The 16,700-nt window shown below is 37.8% G+C and overlaps 16 non-coding genes across 16 annotated transcripts; all 16 read right to left on the bottom strand.

Moving 5' to 3' along the window:
• Positions 1-209: 209 nt before the first annotated feature.
• Positions 210-282, bottom strand: AC3HAE_039267 (transfer RNA phenylalanine (anticodon GAA)). The gene has a single exon. It is a non-coding gene; the product is annotated as a tRNA-Phe (tRNA).
• A 353-nt stretch (positions 283-635) lies between these two features.
• On the bottom strand, positions 636-708 carry AC3HAE_039255 (transfer RNA phenylalanine (anticodon GAA)). The gene has a single exon. It is a non-coding gene; the product is annotated as a tRNA-Phe (tRNA).
• A 143-nt stretch (positions 709-851) lies between these two features.
• Positions 852-924, bottom strand: AC3HAE_039243 (transfer RNA phenylalanine (anticodon GAA)). The gene has a single exon. It is a non-coding gene; the product is annotated as a tRNA-Phe (tRNA).
• A 2,056-nt stretch (positions 925-2,980) lies between these two features.
• Positions 2,981-3,053, bottom strand: AC3HAE_039231 (transfer RNA phenylalanine (anticodon GAA)). Its single transcript has one exon. It is a non-coding gene; the product is annotated as a tRNA-Phe (tRNA).
• Positions 3,054-4,042: 989 nt separating this feature from the next.
• On the bottom strand, positions 4,043-4,115 carry AC3HAE_039219 (transfer RNA phenylalanine (anticodon GAA)). Its single transcript has one exon. It is a non-coding gene; the product is annotated as a tRNA-Phe (tRNA).
• Positions 4,116-5,746: 1,631 nt separating this feature from the next.
• On the bottom strand, positions 5,747-5,819 carry AC3HAE_039207 (transfer RNA phenylalanine (anticodon GAA)). Its single transcript has one exon. It is a non-coding gene; the product is annotated as a tRNA-Phe (tRNA).
• A 1,521-nt stretch (positions 5,820-7,340) lies between these two features.
• AC3HAE_039194 (transfer RNA phenylalanine (anticodon GAA)) lies at positions 7,341-7,413 on the bottom strand. The gene has a single exon. It is a non-coding gene; the product is annotated as a tRNA-Phe (tRNA).
• A 563-nt stretch (positions 7,414-7,976) lies between these two features.
• Positions 7,977-8,049, bottom strand: AC3HAE_039182 (transfer RNA phenylalanine (anticodon GAA)). The gene has a single exon. It is a non-coding gene; the product is annotated as a tRNA-Phe (tRNA).
• Positions 8,050-9,038: 989 nt separating this feature from the next.
• On the bottom strand, positions 9,039-9,111 carry AC3HAE_039170 (transfer RNA phenylalanine (anticodon GAA)). The gene has a single exon. It is a non-coding gene; the product is annotated as a tRNA-Phe (tRNA).
• A 353-nt stretch (positions 9,112-9,464) lies between these two features.
• AC3HAE_039158 (transfer RNA phenylalanine (anticodon GAA)) lies at positions 9,465-9,537 on the bottom strand. Its single transcript has one exon. It is a non-coding gene; the product is annotated as a tRNA-Phe (tRNA).
• Positions 9,538-10,100: 563 nt separating this feature from the next.
• On the bottom strand, positions 10,101-10,173 carry AC3HAE_039145 (transfer RNA phenylalanine (anticodon GAA)). The gene has a single exon. It is a non-coding gene; the product is annotated as a tRNA-Phe (tRNA).
• A 989-nt stretch (positions 10,174-11,162) lies between these two features.
• On the bottom strand, positions 11,163-11,235 carry AC3HAE_039133 (transfer RNA phenylalanine (anticodon GAA)). The gene has a single exon. It is a non-coding gene; the product is annotated as a tRNA-Phe (tRNA).
• Positions 11,236-12,440: 1,205 nt separating this feature from the next.
• On the bottom strand, positions 12,441-12,513 carry AC3HAE_039121 (transfer RNA phenylalanine (anticodon GAA)). The gene has a single exon. It is a non-coding gene; the product is annotated as a tRNA-Phe (tRNA).
• A 563-nt stretch (positions 12,514-13,076) lies between these two features.
• On the bottom strand, positions 13,077-13,149 carry AC3HAE_039109 (transfer RNA phenylalanine (anticodon GAA)). The gene has a single exon. It is a non-coding gene; the product is annotated as a tRNA-Phe (tRNA).
• Positions 13,150-15,416: 2,267 nt separating this feature from the next.
• Positions 15,417-15,489, bottom strand: AC3HAE_039097 (transfer RNA phenylalanine (anticodon GAA)). The gene has a single exon. It is a non-coding gene; the product is annotated as a tRNA-Phe (tRNA).
• Positions 15,490-16,052: 563 nt separating this feature from the next.
• Positions 16,053-16,125, bottom strand: AC3HAE_039084 (transfer RNA phenylalanine (anticodon GAA)). The gene has a single exon. It is a non-coding gene; the product is annotated as a tRNA-Phe (tRNA).
• Between the last annotated feature and the right edge of the window lie 575 nt (positions 16,126-16,700).

Raw genomic sequence — 16,700 nt, 5'->3', positions numbered from 1 at the left:
GCCGAAACCAGGGATCGAACCAGGGACATTTAGATCTTCAGTCTAACGCTATCGAAATTGACCTATTTCGGTTAAAAAAAATGCACAAACAACAGCTTTCAAAAAGAATACCTTAAAAAGTGGGGGGTAAAAATAAATCAAGTTTTACACAAGCTTTAGCAGATCAACACACATGGATTAAAAACCAACAGGTGAGCCTGATGTTCAACTGCCGAAACCAGGGATCGAACCAGGGACATTTAGATCTTCAGTCTAACGCTCTCCCAACTGAGCTATTTCGGCACTATTTTAAAACAAAAAACCACATTCAATCAGAATAACTTACACTGTGGGGAATAAAAATAAACTTTAACAATAACATTAGAAGTTCAACACTCACAGGAAATTAAAAAAAGATGGCAAATCAAGGCATCCAGAGGATATACTGCCGAAACCAGGGATCGAACCAGGGACATTTAGATCTTCAGTCTAACGCTATCGAAATTGACCTATTTCGGTTTAAAAAAATGCACAAACAACAGCTTTCAAAAAGAATACCTTAAAAAGTGGGGGGTAAAAATAAATCAAGTTTTACACAAGCCTTAGCAGATCAACACACATGGATTAAATACCAACAGGAGAGCCTGATGTTCAACTGCCGAAACCAGGGATCGAACCAGGGACAATTAGATCTTCAGTCTAACGCTCTCCCAACTGAGCTATTTCGGCACTACTCTAAAACAAAAAAACACATTCAATCAGAATAACTTACACTGTGGGAAATAAAAATAAACTTTAACAATAACATTAGAAGTTCAACACTCACAGGAAATTTAAGAAAGATGGCAAATCAAGGCATCCAGAGGATATACTGCCGAAACCAGGGATCGAACCATGGACATTTAGATCTTCAGTCTAACGCTCTCCCAACTGAGCTATTTCGGCACTATCTAACTACAACCAACCACATTCAATCAGAATAACTTACACTGTGGGGAATAAAAATAAACTTTAACAATAACATTAGAAGTTCAACACTCACAGGAAATTTAAAAAGAAGGCAAATCATGGCATACAGAGCATATACTGCCAAAAACAGGGATCGAACCAGGGACATTTAGATCTTCAGTCTAACGCTATCGAAATTGACCTATTTCGGTTTAAAAAAATGCACAAACAACAGCATTCAAAAAGAATACCTTAAAAAGTGGGGGGTAAAAATAAACTAACTTTTACACAAGCCTTAGCAGATCAACACACATGGATTAAAAACCAACAGGTGAGCCTGATGTTCAACTTCCGAAACCAGGTATCGAACCAGGGACATTTAGAGCTTCAGTCTAACCCTCTCCCAACTGAGCTATTTCGTCACTAGCTATCTAAAACCAACCACATTCAATCAGAATAACTTACACTGTGGGGAATAAAAATAAACTTTAACAATAACATTAGAAGTTCAACACTCACAGGAAATTAAAAAAAGATGGCAAATCAAGGCATCGAGAGGATATACTGCCGAAACCAGGGATCGAACCAGGGACATTTAGATCTTCAGTCTAACGCTATCGAAATTGACCTATTTCGGTTTAAAAAAATGCACAAACAACAGCATTCAAAAAGAATACCTTAAAAAGTGGGGGGTAAAAATAAATCAAGTTTTACACAAGCCTTAGCAGATCAACACACATGGATTAAAAACCAACAGGTGAGCCTGATGTTCAACTGCCGAAACCAGTGATCGAACCAGGGACATTTAGATCTTCAGTCTAACGCTTTCCCAACTGAGCTATTTCGGCACTATTTTAAAACAAAAAACCACATTCAATCAGAATAACTTACACTGTGGGGAATAAAAATAAACTTTAACAATAACATTAGAAGTTCAACACTCACAGGAAATTAAAAAAAGATGGCAAATCAAGGCATCCAGAGGATATACTGCCGAAACCAGGGATCGAACCAGGGACATTTAGATCTTCAGTCTAACGCTATCGAAATTGACCTATTTCGGTTTAAAAAAATGCACAAACAACAGCATTCAAAAAGAATACCTTAAAAAGTGGGGGGTAAAAATAAACTAACTTTTACACAAGCCTTAGCAGATCAACACACATGGATTAAAAACCAACAGGTGAGCCTGATGTTCAACTGCCGAAACCAGGGAACGAACCAGGGACATTTAGATCTTCAGTCTAACGCTCTCCCAACTGAGCTATTTCGGCACAACCTTACTACAACCAACCACATTCAATCAGAATAACTTACACTGTGGGGAATAAAAATAAACTTTAACAATAACATTAGAAGTTCAACACTCACAGGAAATTAAAAAAAGATGGCAAATCATGGCATCCAGAGGATATACTGCCGAAACCAGGGATCGAACCAGGGACATTTAGATCTTCAGTCTAACGCTATTGAAATTGACCTATTTGGGTTTAAAAAAATGCACAAACAACAGCTTTCAAAAAGAATACCTTAAAAAGTGGGGGGTAAAAATAAATCAAGTATTACACAAGCCTTAGCAGATCAACACACATGGATTAAAAACCAACAGGTGAGCCTGCTGTTCAACTGCCGAAACCAGGGATCAAACCAGGGACATTTAGATCTTCAGTCTAACGCTTTCCCAACTGAGCTAATTTGGCACTATTTTAAAACAAAAAACCACATTCAATCAGAATAACTTACACTGTGGGGAATAAAAATAAACTTTAACAATAACATTAGAAGTTCAACACTCACAGGAAATTAAAAAAAGATGGCAAATCAAGGCATCCAGAGGATATACTGCCGAAACCAGGGATCGAACCAGGGACATTTAGATCTTCAGTCTAACGCTATCGAAATTGACCTATTTCGGTTTAAAAAAATGCACAAACAACAGCATTCAAAAAGAATACCTTAAAAAGTGGGGGGTAAAAATAAACTAACTTTTACACAAGCCTTAGCAGATCAACACACATGGATTAAAAACCAACAGGTGAGCCTGATGTTCAACTGCCGAAACCAGGGATCGAACCAGGGACATTTAGATCTTCAGTCTAACGCTCTCCCAACTGAGCTATTTCGGCACAACCTTACTACAACCAACCACATTCAATCAGAATAACTTACACTGTGGGGAATAAAAATAAACTTTAACAATAACATTAGAAGTTCAACACTCACAGGAAATTAAAAAAAGATGGCAAATCATGGCATCCAGAGGATATACTGCCGAAACCAGGGATCGAACCAGGGACATTTAGATCTTCAGTCTAACGCTATCGAAATTGACCTATTTGGGTTTAAAAAAATGCACAAACAACAGCTTTCAAAAAGAATACCTTAAAAAGTGGGGGGTAAAAATAAATCAAGTTTTACACAAGCCTTAGCAGATCAACACACATGGATTAAAAACCAAGAGGTGAGCCTGCTGTTCAACTGCCGAAACCAGGGATCAAACCAGGGACATTTAGATCTTCAGTCTAACGCTCTCCCAACTGAGCTATTTCGTCACTAAGTTACTACAGCCAACCACATTCAATCAGAATAACTTACACTGTTGGGAATAAAAATAAACTTTAACAATAACATTAGAAGTTCAACACTCACAGGAAATTAAAAAAAGATGGCAAATCATGGCATCCAGAGGATATACTGCCGAAACCAGGGATCGAACCAGGGACATTTAGATCTTCAGTCTAACGCTATCGAAATTGACCTATTTCGGTTTAAAAAATTGCACAAACAACAGCATTCAAAAAGAATACCTTAAAAAGTGGGGGGTAAAAATAAACTAACTTTTACACAAGCCTTAGCAGATCAACACACATGGATTGAAAACCAACAGGTGAGCCTGATGTTCAACTGCCGAAACCAGGGATCGAACCAGGGACATTTAGATCTTCAGTCTAACGCTATCGAAATTGACCTATTTGGGTTTAAAAAAATGCACAAACAACAGCTTTCAAAAAGAATACCTTAAAAAGTGGGGGGTAAAAATAAATCAAGTTTTACACAAGCCTTAGCAGATCAACACACATGGATTAAAAACCAACAGGTGAGCCTGATGTTCAACTGCCGAAACCAGGGATCGAACCGGGGACATTTAGATCTTCAGTCTAACGCTCTCCCAACTGAGCTATTTCGGCACTATTTAAAAAAAAAAAACCACATTCAATCAGAATAACTTACACTGTGGGGAATAAAAATAAACTTTAACAATAACATTAGAAGTTCAACACTCACAGGAAATTAAAAAAAAGATGGCAAATCAAGGCATCCAGAGGATATACTGCCGAAACCAGGGATCGAACCAGGGACATTTAGATCTTCAGTCTAACGCTATCGAAATTGACCTATTTCGGTTTAAAAAAATGCACAAACAACAGCATTCAAAAAGAATACCTTAAAAAGTGGGGGGTAAAAATAAACTAACTTTTACACAAGCCTTAGCAGATCAACACACATGGATTAAAAACCAACAGGTGAGCCTGATGTTCAACTGCCGAAACCAGGGATCAAACCAGGGACATTTAGATCTTCAGTCTAACGCTCTCCCAACTGAGCTATTTCGGCACTACCTTACTACAACCAACCACATTCAATCAGAATAACTTACACTGTGGGGAATAAAAATAAACTTTAACAATAACATTAGAAGTTCAACACTCACAGGAAATTAAAAAAAGATGGCAAATCATGGCATCCAGAGGATATACTGCCGAAACCAGGAATCGAACCAGGGACATTTAGATCTTCAGTCTAACGCTATCGAAATTGACCTATTTCGGTTTAAAAAATTGCACAAACAACAGCATTGAAAAAGAATACCTTAAAAAGTGGGGGGTAAAAATAAACTAACTTTTACACAAGCCTTAGCAGATCAACACACATGGATTGAAAACCAACAGGTGAGCCTGATGTTCAACTGCCGAAACCAGGGATCGAACCAGGGACATTTACATCTTCAGTCTAACGCTCTCCCAACTGAGCTATTTCTGCACTACATTACTACAACCAACCACATTCAATCAGAATAACTTACACTGTGGGGAATAAAAATAAACTTTAACAATAACATTAGAAGTTCAACACTCACAGGAAATTAAAAAAGAAGGCAAATCATGGCATACAGAGCATATACTGCCAAAAACAGGGATCGAACCAGGGACATTTAGATCTTCAGTCTAACGCTATCGAAATTGACCTATTTCGGTTTAAAAAAATGCACAAACAACAGCATTCAAAAAGAATACCTTAAAAAGTGGGGGGTAAAAATAAACTAACTTTTACACAAGCCTTAGCAGATCAACACACATGGATTAAAAACCAACAGGTGAGCCTGATGTTCAACTTCCGAAACCAGGTATCGAACCAGGGACATTTAGATCTTCAGTCTAACCCTCTCCCAACTGAGCTATTTCGGCACTGTCTATCTTCAACCAACCACATTCAATCAGAATAACTTACACTGTGGGGAATAAAAATAAACTTTAACAATAACATTAGAAGTTCAACACTCACAGGAAATTAAAAAAAGATGGCAAATCAAGGCATCGAGAGGATATACTGCCGAAACCAGGGATCGAACCAGGGACATTTAGATCTTCAGTCTAACGCTATCGAAATTGACCTATTTCGGTTTAAAAAAATGCACAAACAACAGCATTCAAAAAGAATACCTTAAAAAGTGGGGGGTAAAAATAAATCAAGTTTTACACAAGCCTTAGCAGATCAACACACATGGATTAAAAACCAACAGGTGAGCCTGATGTTCAACTGCCGAAACCAGGGATCGAACCAGGGACATTTAGATCTTCAGTCTAACACTCTCCCAACTGAGCTATTTCGGCACTATTTTAAAACAAAAAACCACATTCAATCAGAATAACTTACACTGTGGGGAATAAAAATAAACTTTAACAATAACATTAGAAGTTCAACACTCACAGGAAATTAAAAAAAGATGGCAAATCAACCACATTCAATCAGAATAACTTACACTGTGGGGAATAAAAATAAACTTTAACAATAACATTAGAAGTTCAACACTCACAGGAAATTAAAAAAAGATGGCAAATCATGGCATCCAGAGGATATACTGCCGAAACCAGGGATCGAACCAGGGACATTTAGATCTTCAGTCTAACGCTATCGAAATTGACCTATTTCGGTTTAAAAAATTGCACAAACAACAGCATTCAAAAAGAATACCTTAAAAAGTGGGGGGTAAAAATAAACTAACTTTTACACAAGCCTTAGCAGATCAACACACATGGATTGAAAACCAACAGGTGAGCCTGATGTTCAACTGCCGAAACCAGGGATCGAACCAGGGATATTTAGATCTTCAGTCTAACGCTATCGAAATTGACCTATTTCGGTTTAAAAAAATGCACAAACAACAGCATTCAAAAAGAATACCTTAAAAAGTGGGGGGTAAAAATAAATCAAGTTTTACACAAGCCTTAGCAGATCAACACACATGGATTAAAAACCAACAGGTGAGCCTGATGTTCAACTTCCGAAACCAGGTATCGAACCAGGGACATTTAGATCTTCAGTCTAACCCTCTCCCAACTGAGCTATTTCGGCACTAGCTATCTACAACCAACCACATTCAATCAGAATAACTTATACTGTGGGGAATAAAAATAAACTTTAACAATAACATTAGAAGTTCAACACTCACAGGAAATTAAAAAAAGATGGCAAATCAAGGCATCGAGAGGATATACTGCCGAAACCAGGGATCGAACCAGGGACATTTAGATCTTCAGTCTAACGCTATCGAAATTGACCTATTTCGGTTTAAAAAAATGCACAAACAACAGCATTCAAAAAGAATACCTTAAAAAGTGGGGGGTAAAAATAAATCAAGTTTTACACAAGCCTTAGCAGATCAACACACATGGATTAAAAACCAACAGGTGAGCCTGATGTTCAACTGCCGAAACCAGTGATCGAACCAGGGACATTTAGATCTTCAGTCTAACGCTTTCCCAACTGAGCTATTTCGGCACTATTTTAAAACAAAAAACCACATTCAATCAGAATAACTTACACTGTGGGGAATAAAAATAAACTTTAACAATAACATTAGAAGTTCAACACTCACAGGAAATTAAAAAAAGATGGCAAATCAAGGCATCCAGAGGATATACTGCCGAAACCAGGGATCGAACCAGGGACATTTAGATCTTCAGTCTAACGCTATCGAAATTGACCTATTTCGGTTTAAAAAAATGCACAAACAACAGCATTCAAAAAGAATACCTTAAAAAGTGGGGGGTAAAAATAAACTAACTTTTACACAAGCCTTAGCAGATCAACACACATGGATTAAAAACCAACAGGTGAGCCTGATGTTCAACTGCCGAAACCAGGGATCGAACCAGGGACATTTAGATCTTCAGTCTAACGCTCTCCCAACTGAGCTATTTCGGCACTACCTTACTACAACCAACCACATTCAATCAGAATAACTTACACTGTGGGGAATAAAAATAAACTTTAACAATAACATTAGAAGTTCAACACTCACAGGAAATTAAAAAAAGATGGCAAATCATGGCATCCAGAGGATATACTGCCGAAACCAGGGATCGAACCAGGGACATTTAGATCTTCAGTCTAACGCTATCGAAATTGACCTATTTCAGTTTAAAAAATTGCACAAACAACAGCATTCAAAAAGAATACCTTAAAAAGTGGGGGGTAAAAATAAACTAACTTTTACACAAGCCTTAGCAGATCAACACACATGGATTGAAAACCAACAGGTGAGCCTGATGTTCAACTGCCGAAACCAGGGATCGAACCAGGGACATTTAGATCTTCAGTCTAACGCTATCGAAATTGACCTATTTGGGTTTAAAAAAATGCACAAACAACAGCTTTCAAAAAGAATACCTTAAAAAGTGGGGGGTAAAAATAAATCAAGTTTTACACAAGCCTTAGCAGATCAACACACATGGATTAAAAACCAACAGGTGAGCCTGATGTTCAACTGCCGAAACCAGGGATCGAACCAGGGACATTTAGATCTTCAGTCTAACGCTCTCCCAACTGAGCTATTTCGGCACTATTTTAAAACAAAAAGCCACATTCAATCAGAATAACTTACACTGTGGGGAATAAAAATAAACTTTAACAATAACATTAGAAGTTCAACACTCACGGGAAATTAAAAAAAGATGGCAAATCAAGGCATCCAGAGGATATACTGCCGAAACCAGGGATCGAACCAGGGACATTTAGATCTTCAGTCTAACGCTATCGAAATTGACCTATTTCGGTTTAAAAAAATGCACAAACAACAGCATTCAAAAAGAATACCTTAAAAAGTGGGGGGTAAAAATAAACTAACTTTTACACAAGCCTTAGCAGATCAACACACATGGATTAAAAACCAACAGGTGAGCCTGCTGTTCAACTGCCGAAACCAGGGATCAAACCAGGGACATTTAGATCTTCAGTCTAACGCTCTCCCAACTGAGCTATTTCGGCACTAAGTTACTAAAACCAACCACATTCAATCAGAATAACTTACACTGTTGGGAATAAAAATAAACTTTAACAATAACATTAGAAGTTCAACACTCACAGGAAATTAAAAAAAGATGGCAAATCATGGCATCCAGAGGATATACTGCCGAAACCAGGAATCGAACCAGGGACATTTAGATCTTCAGTCTAACGCTATCGAAATTGACCTATTTCGGTTTTAAAAATTGCACAAACAACAGCATTCAAAAAGAATACCTTAAAAAGTGGGGGGTAAAAATAAACTAACTTTTACACAAGCCTTAGCAGATCAACACACATGGATTGAAAACCAACAGGTGAGCCTGATGTTCAACTGCCGAAACCAGGGATCGAACCAGGGACATTTAGATCTTCAGTCTAACGCTATCGAAATTGACCTATTTCGGTTTAAAAAAATGCACAAACAACAGCTTTCAAAAAGAATACCTTAAAAAGTGGGGGGTAAAAATAAATCAAGTTTTACACAAGCCTTAGCAGATCAACAACCATGGATTGAAAACCAACAGGTGAGCCTGATGTTCAACTGCCGAAACCAGGGATCGAACCAGGGACATTTAGATCTTCAGTCTAACGCTCTCCCAACTGAGCTATTTCGGCACTATCTTTCTACATCCAACCACATTCAATCAGAATAACTTACACTGTGGGGAATGAAAATAAACTTTAACAATAACATTAGAAGTTCAACACTCACAGGAAATTAAAAAAAGAAGGCAAATCATGGCATACAGAGCATATACTGCCGAAAACAGGGATCGAACCAGGGATATTTAGATCTTCAGTCTAACGCTATCGAAATTGACCTATTTCGGTTTAAAAAAATGCACAAACAACAGCATTCAAAAAGAATACCTTAAAAAGTGGGGGGTAAAAATAAATCAAGTTTTACACAAGCCTTAGCAGATCAACACACATGGATTAAAAACCAACAGGTGAGCCTGATGTTCAACTGCCGAAACCAGGGATCGAACCAGGGACATTTAGATCTTCAGTCTAACGCTCTCCCAACTGAGCTATTTCGGCACTACCTTACTACAACCAACCACATTCAATCAGAATAACTTACACTGTGGGGAATAAAAATAAACTTTAACAATAACATTAGAAGTTCAACACTCACAGGAAATTAAAAAAAGATGGCAAATCATGGCATCCAGAGGATATACTGCCGAAACCAGGGATCGAACCAGGGACATTTAGATCTTCAGTCTAACGCTATCGAAATTGACCTATTTCGGTTTAAAAAATTGCACAAACAACAGCATTCAAAAAGAATACCTTAAAAAGTGGGGGGTAAAAATAAACTAACTTTTACACAAGCCTTAGCAGATCAACACACATGGATTGAAAACCAACAGGTGAGCCTGATGTTCAACTGCCGAAACCAGGGATCGAACCAGGGACATTTAGATCTTCAGTCTAACGCTATCGAAATTGACCTATTTGGGTTTAAAAAAATGCACAAACAACAGCTTTCAAAAAGAATACCTTAAAAAGTGGGGGGTAAAAATAAATCAAGTTTTACACAAGCCTTAGCAGATCAACACACATGGATTAAAAACCAACAGGTGAGCCTGATGTTCAACTGCCGAAACCAGGGATCGAACCAGGGACATTTAGATCTTCAGTCTAACGCTCTCCCAACTGAGCTATTTCGGCACTATTTTAAAACAAAAAACCACATTCAATCAGAATAACTTACACTGTGGGGAATAAAAATAAACTTTAACAATAACATTAGAAGTTCAACACTCACAGGAAATTAAAAAAAGATGGCAAATCAAGGCATCCAGAGGATATACTGCCGAAACCAGGGATCGAACCAGGGACATTTAGATCTTCAGTCTAACGCTATCGAAATTGACCTATTTCGGTTTAAAAAAATGCACAAACAACAGCATTCAAAAAGAATACCTTAAAAAGTGGGGGGTAAAAATAAACTAACTTTTACACAAGCCTTAGCAGATCAACACACATGGATTAAAAACCAACAGGTGAGCCTGATGTTCAACTGCCGAAACCAGGGATCAAACCAGGGACATTTAGATCTTCAGTCTAACGCTCTCCCAACTGAGCTATTTCGGCACTACCTTACTACAACCAACCACATTCAATCAGAATAACTTACACTGTGGGGAATAAAAATAAACTTTAACAATAACATTAGAAGTTCAACACTCACAGGAAATTAAAAAAAGATGGCAAATCATGGCATCCAGAGGATATACTGCCGAAACCAGGAATCGAACCAGGGACATTTAGATCTTCAGTCTAACGCTATCGAAATTGACCTATTTCGGTATAAAAAATTGCACAAACAACAGCATTCAAAAAGAATACCTTAAAAAGTGGGGGGTAAAAATAAACTAACTTTTACACAAGCCTTAGCAGATCAACACACATGGATTGAAAACCAACAGGTGAGCCTGATGTTCAACTGCCGAAACCAGGGATCGAACCAGGGACATTTAGATCTTCAGTCTAACGCTATCGAAATTGACCTATTTCGGTTTAAAAAAATGCACAAACAACAGCTTTCAAAAAGAATACCTTAAAAAGTGGGGGGTAAAAATAAATCAAGTTTTACACAAGCCTTAGCAGATCAACAACCATGGATTGAAAACCAACAGGTGAGCCTGATGTTCAACTGCCGAAACCAGGGATCGAACCAGGGACATTTAGATCTTCAGTCTAACGCTCTCCCAACTGAGCTATTTCGGCACTATCTTTCTACATCCAACCACATTCAATCAGAATAACTTACACTGTGGGGAATGAAAATAAACTTTAACAATAACATTAGAAGTTCAACACTCACAGGAAATTAAAAAAAGAAGGCAAATCATGGCATACAGAGCATATACTGCCGAAAACAGGGATCGAACCAGGGATATTTAGATCTTCAGTCTAACGCTATCGAAATTGACCTATTTCGGTTTAAAAAAATGCACAAACAACAGCATTCAAAAAGAATACCTTAAAAAGTGGGGGGTAAAAATAAATCAAGTTTTACACAAGCCTTAGCAGATCAACACACATGGATTAAAAACCAACAGGTGAGCCTGATGTTCAACTTCCGAAACCAGGTATCGAACCAGGGACATTTAGATCTTCAGTCTAACCCTCTCCCAACTGAGCTATTTCGGCACTAGCTATCTACAACCAACCACATTCAATCAGAATAACTTACACTGTGGGGAATAAAAATAAACTTTAACAATAACATTAGAAGTCCAACACTCACAGGAAATTAAAATAAGATGGCAAATCAAGGCATCGAGAGGATATACTGCCGAAACCAGGGATCGAACCAGGGACATTTAGATCTTCAGTCTAACGCTATCGAAATTGACCTATTTCGGTTTAAAAAAATGCACAAACAACAGCATTCAAAAAGAATACCTTAAAAAGTGGGGGGTAAAAATAAATCAAGTTTTACACAAGCCTTAGCAGATCAACACACATGGATTAAAAACCAACAGGTGAGCCTGATGTTCAACTGCCGAAACCAGTGATCGAACCAGGGACATTTAGATCTTCAGTCTAACGCTTTCCCAACTGAGCTATTTCGGCACTATTTTAAAACAAAAAACCACATTCAATCAGAATAACTTACACTGTGGGGAATAAAAATAAACTTTAACAATAACATTAGAAGTTCAACACTCACAGGAAATTAAAAAAAGATGGCAAATCAAGGCATCCAGAGGATATACTGCCGAAACCAGGGATCGAACCAGGGACATTTAGATCTTCAGTCTAACGCTATCGAAATTGACCTATTTCGGTTTAAAAAAATGCACAAACAACAGCATTCAAAAAGAATACCTTAAAAAGTGGGGGGTAAAAATAAACTAACTTTTACACAAGCCTTAGCAGATCAACACACATGGATTAAAAACCAACAGGTGAGCCTGATGTTCAACTGCCGAAACCAGGGATCGAACCAGGGACATTTAGATCTTCAGTCTAACGCTCTCCCAACTGAGCTATTTCGGCACTACCTTACTACAACCAACCACATTCAATCAGAATAACTTACACTGTGGGGAATAAAAATAAACTTTAACAATAACATTAGAAGTTCAACACTCACAGGAAATTAAAAAAAGATGGCAAATCATGGCATCCAGAGGATATACTGCCGAAACCAGGGATCGAACCAGGGACATTTAGATCTTCAGTCTAACGCTATCGAAATTGACCTATTTCGGTTTAAAAAATTGCACAAACAACAGCATTCAAAAAGAATACCTTAAAAAGTGGGGGGTAAAAATAAACTAACTTTTACACAAGCCTTAGCAGATCAACACACATGGATTGAAAACCAACAGGTGAGCCTGATGTTCAACTGCCGAAACCAGGGATCGAACCAGGGACATTTAGATCTTCAGTCTAACGCTATCGAAATTGACCTATTTGGGTTTAAAAAAATGCACAAACAACAGCTTTCAAAAAGAATACCTTAAAAAGTGGGGGGTAAAAATAAATCAAGTTTTACACAAGCCTTAGCAGATCAACACACATGGATTAAAAACCAACAGGTGAGCCTGATGTTCAACTGCCGAAACCAGGGATCGAACCAGGGACATTTAGATCTTCAGTCTAACGCTCTCCCAACTGAGCTATTTCGGCACTATTTTAAAACAAAAAACCACATTCAATCAGAATAACTTACACTGTGGGGAATAAAAATAAACTTTAACAATAACATTAGAAGTTCAACACTCACAGGAAATTAAAAAAAGATGGCAAATCAAGGCATCCAGAGGATATACTGCCGAAACCAGGGATCGAACCAGGGACATTTAGATCTTCAGTCTAACGCTATCGAAATTGACCTATTTCGGTTTAAAAAAATGCACAAACAACAGCATTCAAAAAGAATACCTTAAAAAGTGGGGGGTAAAAATAAACTAACTTTTACACAAGCCTTAGCAGATCAACACACATGGATTAAAAACCAACAGGTGAGCCTGATGTTCAACTGCCGAAACCAGGGATCAAACCAGGGACATTTAGATCTTCAGTCTAACGCTCTCCCAACTGAGCTATTTCGGCACTACCTTACTACAACCAACCACATTCAATCAGAATAACTTACACTGTGGGGAATAAAAATAAACTTTAACAATAACATTAGAAGTTCAACACTCACAGGAAATTAAAAAAAGATGGCAAATCATGGCATCCAGAGGATATACTGCCGAAACCAGGAATCGAACCAGGGACATTTAGATCTTCAGTCTAACGCTATCGAAATTGACCTATTTCGGTATAAAAAATTGCACAAACAACAGCATTCAAAAAGAATACCTTAAAAAGTGGGGGGTAAAAATAAACTAACTTTTACACAAGCCTTAGCAGATCAACACACATGGATTGAAAACCAACAGGTGAGCCTGATGTTCAACTGCCGAAACCAGGGATCGAACCAGGGACATTTAGATCTTCAGTCTAACGCTATCGAAATTGACCTATTTCGGTTTAAAAAAATGCACAAACAACAGCTTTCAAAAAGAATACCTTAAAAAGTGGGGGGTAAAAATAAATCAAGTTTTACACAAGCCTTAGCAGATCAACAACCATGGATTGAAAACCAACAGGTGAGCCTGATGTTCAACTGCCGAAACCAGTGATCGAACCAGGGACATTTAGATCTTCAGTCTAACGCTCTCCCAACTGAGCTATTTCGGCACTATCTTTCTACATCCAACCACATTCAATCAGAATAACTTACACTGTGGGGAATGAAAATAAACTTTAACAATAACATTAGAAGTTCAACACTCACAGGAAATTAAAAAAAGAAGGCAAATCATGGCATACAGAGCATATACTGCCGAAAACAGGGATCGAACCAGGGATATTTAGATCTTCAGTCTAACGCTATCGAAATTGACCTATTTCGGTTTAAAAAAATGCACAAACAACAGCATTCAAAAAGAATACCTTAAAAAGTGGGGGGTAAAAATAAATCAAGTTTTACACAAGCCTTAGCAGATCAACACACATGGATTAAAAACCAACAGGTGAGCCTGATGTTCAACTTCCAAAACCAGGTATCGAACCAGGGACATTTAGATCTTCAGTCTAACCCTCTCCCAACTGAGCTATTTCGGCACTAGCTATCTACAACCAACCACATTCAATCAGAATAACTTACACTGTGGGGAATAAAAATAAACTTTAACAATAACATTAGAAGTCCAACACTCACAGGAAATTAAAATAAGATGGCAAATCAAGGCATCGAGAGGATATACTGCCGAAACCAGGGATCGAACCAGGGACATTTAGATCTTCAGTCTAACGCTATCGAAATTGACCTATTTCGGTTTAAAAAAATGCACAAACAACAGCATTCAAAAAGAATACCTTAAAAAGTGGGGGGTAAAAATAAATCAAGTTTTACACAAGCCTTAGCAGATCAACACACATGGATTAAAAACCAACAGGTGAGCCTGATGTTCAACTGCCGAAACCAGTGATCGAACCAGGGACATTTAGATCTTCAGTCTAACGCTTTCCCAACTGAGCTATTTCGGCACTATTTTAAAACAAAAAACCACATTCAATCAGAATAACTTACACTGTGGGGAATAAAAATAAACTTTAACAATAACATTAGAAGTTCAACACTCACAGGAAATTAAAAAAAGATGGCAAATCAAGGCATCCAGAGGATATACTGCCGAAACCAGGGATCGAACCAGGGACATTTAGATCTTCAGTCTAACGCTATCGAAATTGACCTATTTCGGTTTAAAAAAATGCACAAACAACAGCATTCAAAAAGAATACCTTAAAAAGTGGGGGGTAAAAATAAACTAACTTTTACACAAGCCTTAGCAGATCAACACACATGGATTAAAAACCAACAGGTGAGCCTGATGTTCAACTGCCGAAACCAGGGATCGAACCAGGGACATTTAGATCTTCAGTCTAACGCTCTCCCAACTGAGCTATTTCGGCACTACCTTACTACAACCAACCACATTCAATCAGAATAACTTACACTGTGGGGAATAAAAATAAACTTTAACAATAACATTAGAAGTTCAACACTCACAGGAAATTAAAAAAAGATGGCAAATCATGGCATCCAGAGGATATACTGCCGAAACCAGGGATCGAACCAGGGACATTTAGATCTTCAGTCTAACGCTATCGAAATTGACCTATTTCGGTTTAAAAAATTGCACAAACAACAGCATTCAAAAAGAATACCTTAAAAAGTGGGGGGTAAAAATAAACTAACTTTTACACAAGCCTTAGCAGATCAACACACATGGATTGAAAACCAACAGGTGAGCCTGATGTTCAACTGCCGAAACCAGGGATCGAACCAGGGACATTTAGATCTTCAGTCTAACGCTATCGAAATTGACCTATTTGGGTTTAAAAAAATGCACAAACAACAGCTTTCAAAAAGAATACCTTAAAAAGTGGGGGGTAAAAATAAATCAAGTTTTACACAAGCCTTAGCAGATCAACACACATGGATTAAAAACCAACAGGTGAGCCTGATGTTCAACTGCCGAAACCAGGGATCGAACCAGGGACATTTAGATCTTCAGTCTAACGCTCTCCCAACTGAGCTATTTCGGCACTATTTTAAAACAAAAAACCACATTCAATCAGAATAACTTACACTGTGGGGAATAAAAATAAACTTTAACAATAACATTAGAAGTTCAACACTCACAGGAAATTAAAAAAAGATGGCAAATCAAGGCATCCAGAGGATATACTGCCGAAACCAGGGATCGAACCAGGGACATTTAGATCTTCAGTCTAACGCTATCGAAATTGACCTATTTCGGTTTAAAAAAATGCACAAACAACAGCATTCAAAAAGAATACCTTAAAAAGTGGGGGGTAAAAATAAACTAACTTTTACACAAGCCTTAGCAGATCAACACACATGGATTAAAAACCAACAGGTGAGCCTGATGTTCAACTGCCGAAACCAGAGATCAAACCAGGGACATTTAGATCTTCAGTCTAACGCTCTCCCAACTGAGCTATTTCGGCACTACCTTACTACAACCAACCACATTCAATCAGAATAACTTACACTGTGGGGAATAAAAATAAACTTTAACAATAACATTAGAAGTTCAACACTCACAGGAAATTAAAAAAAGATGGCAAATCATGGCATCCAGAGGATATACTGCCGA

Source organism: Micromesistius poutassou, assembly GCF_964030765.1.
Source record: "Micromesistius poutassou genome assembly, chromosome: 23".
In the NCBI taxonomy this organism is placed as follows: domain Eukaryota; kingdom Metazoa; phylum Chordata; class Actinopteri; order Gadiformes; family Gadidae; genus Micromesistius; species Micromesistius poutassou.
The sequence above is the reverse complement of the archived record's forward strand: the minus strand, read 5'-3'. Positions and strand labels throughout refer to the sequence as shown.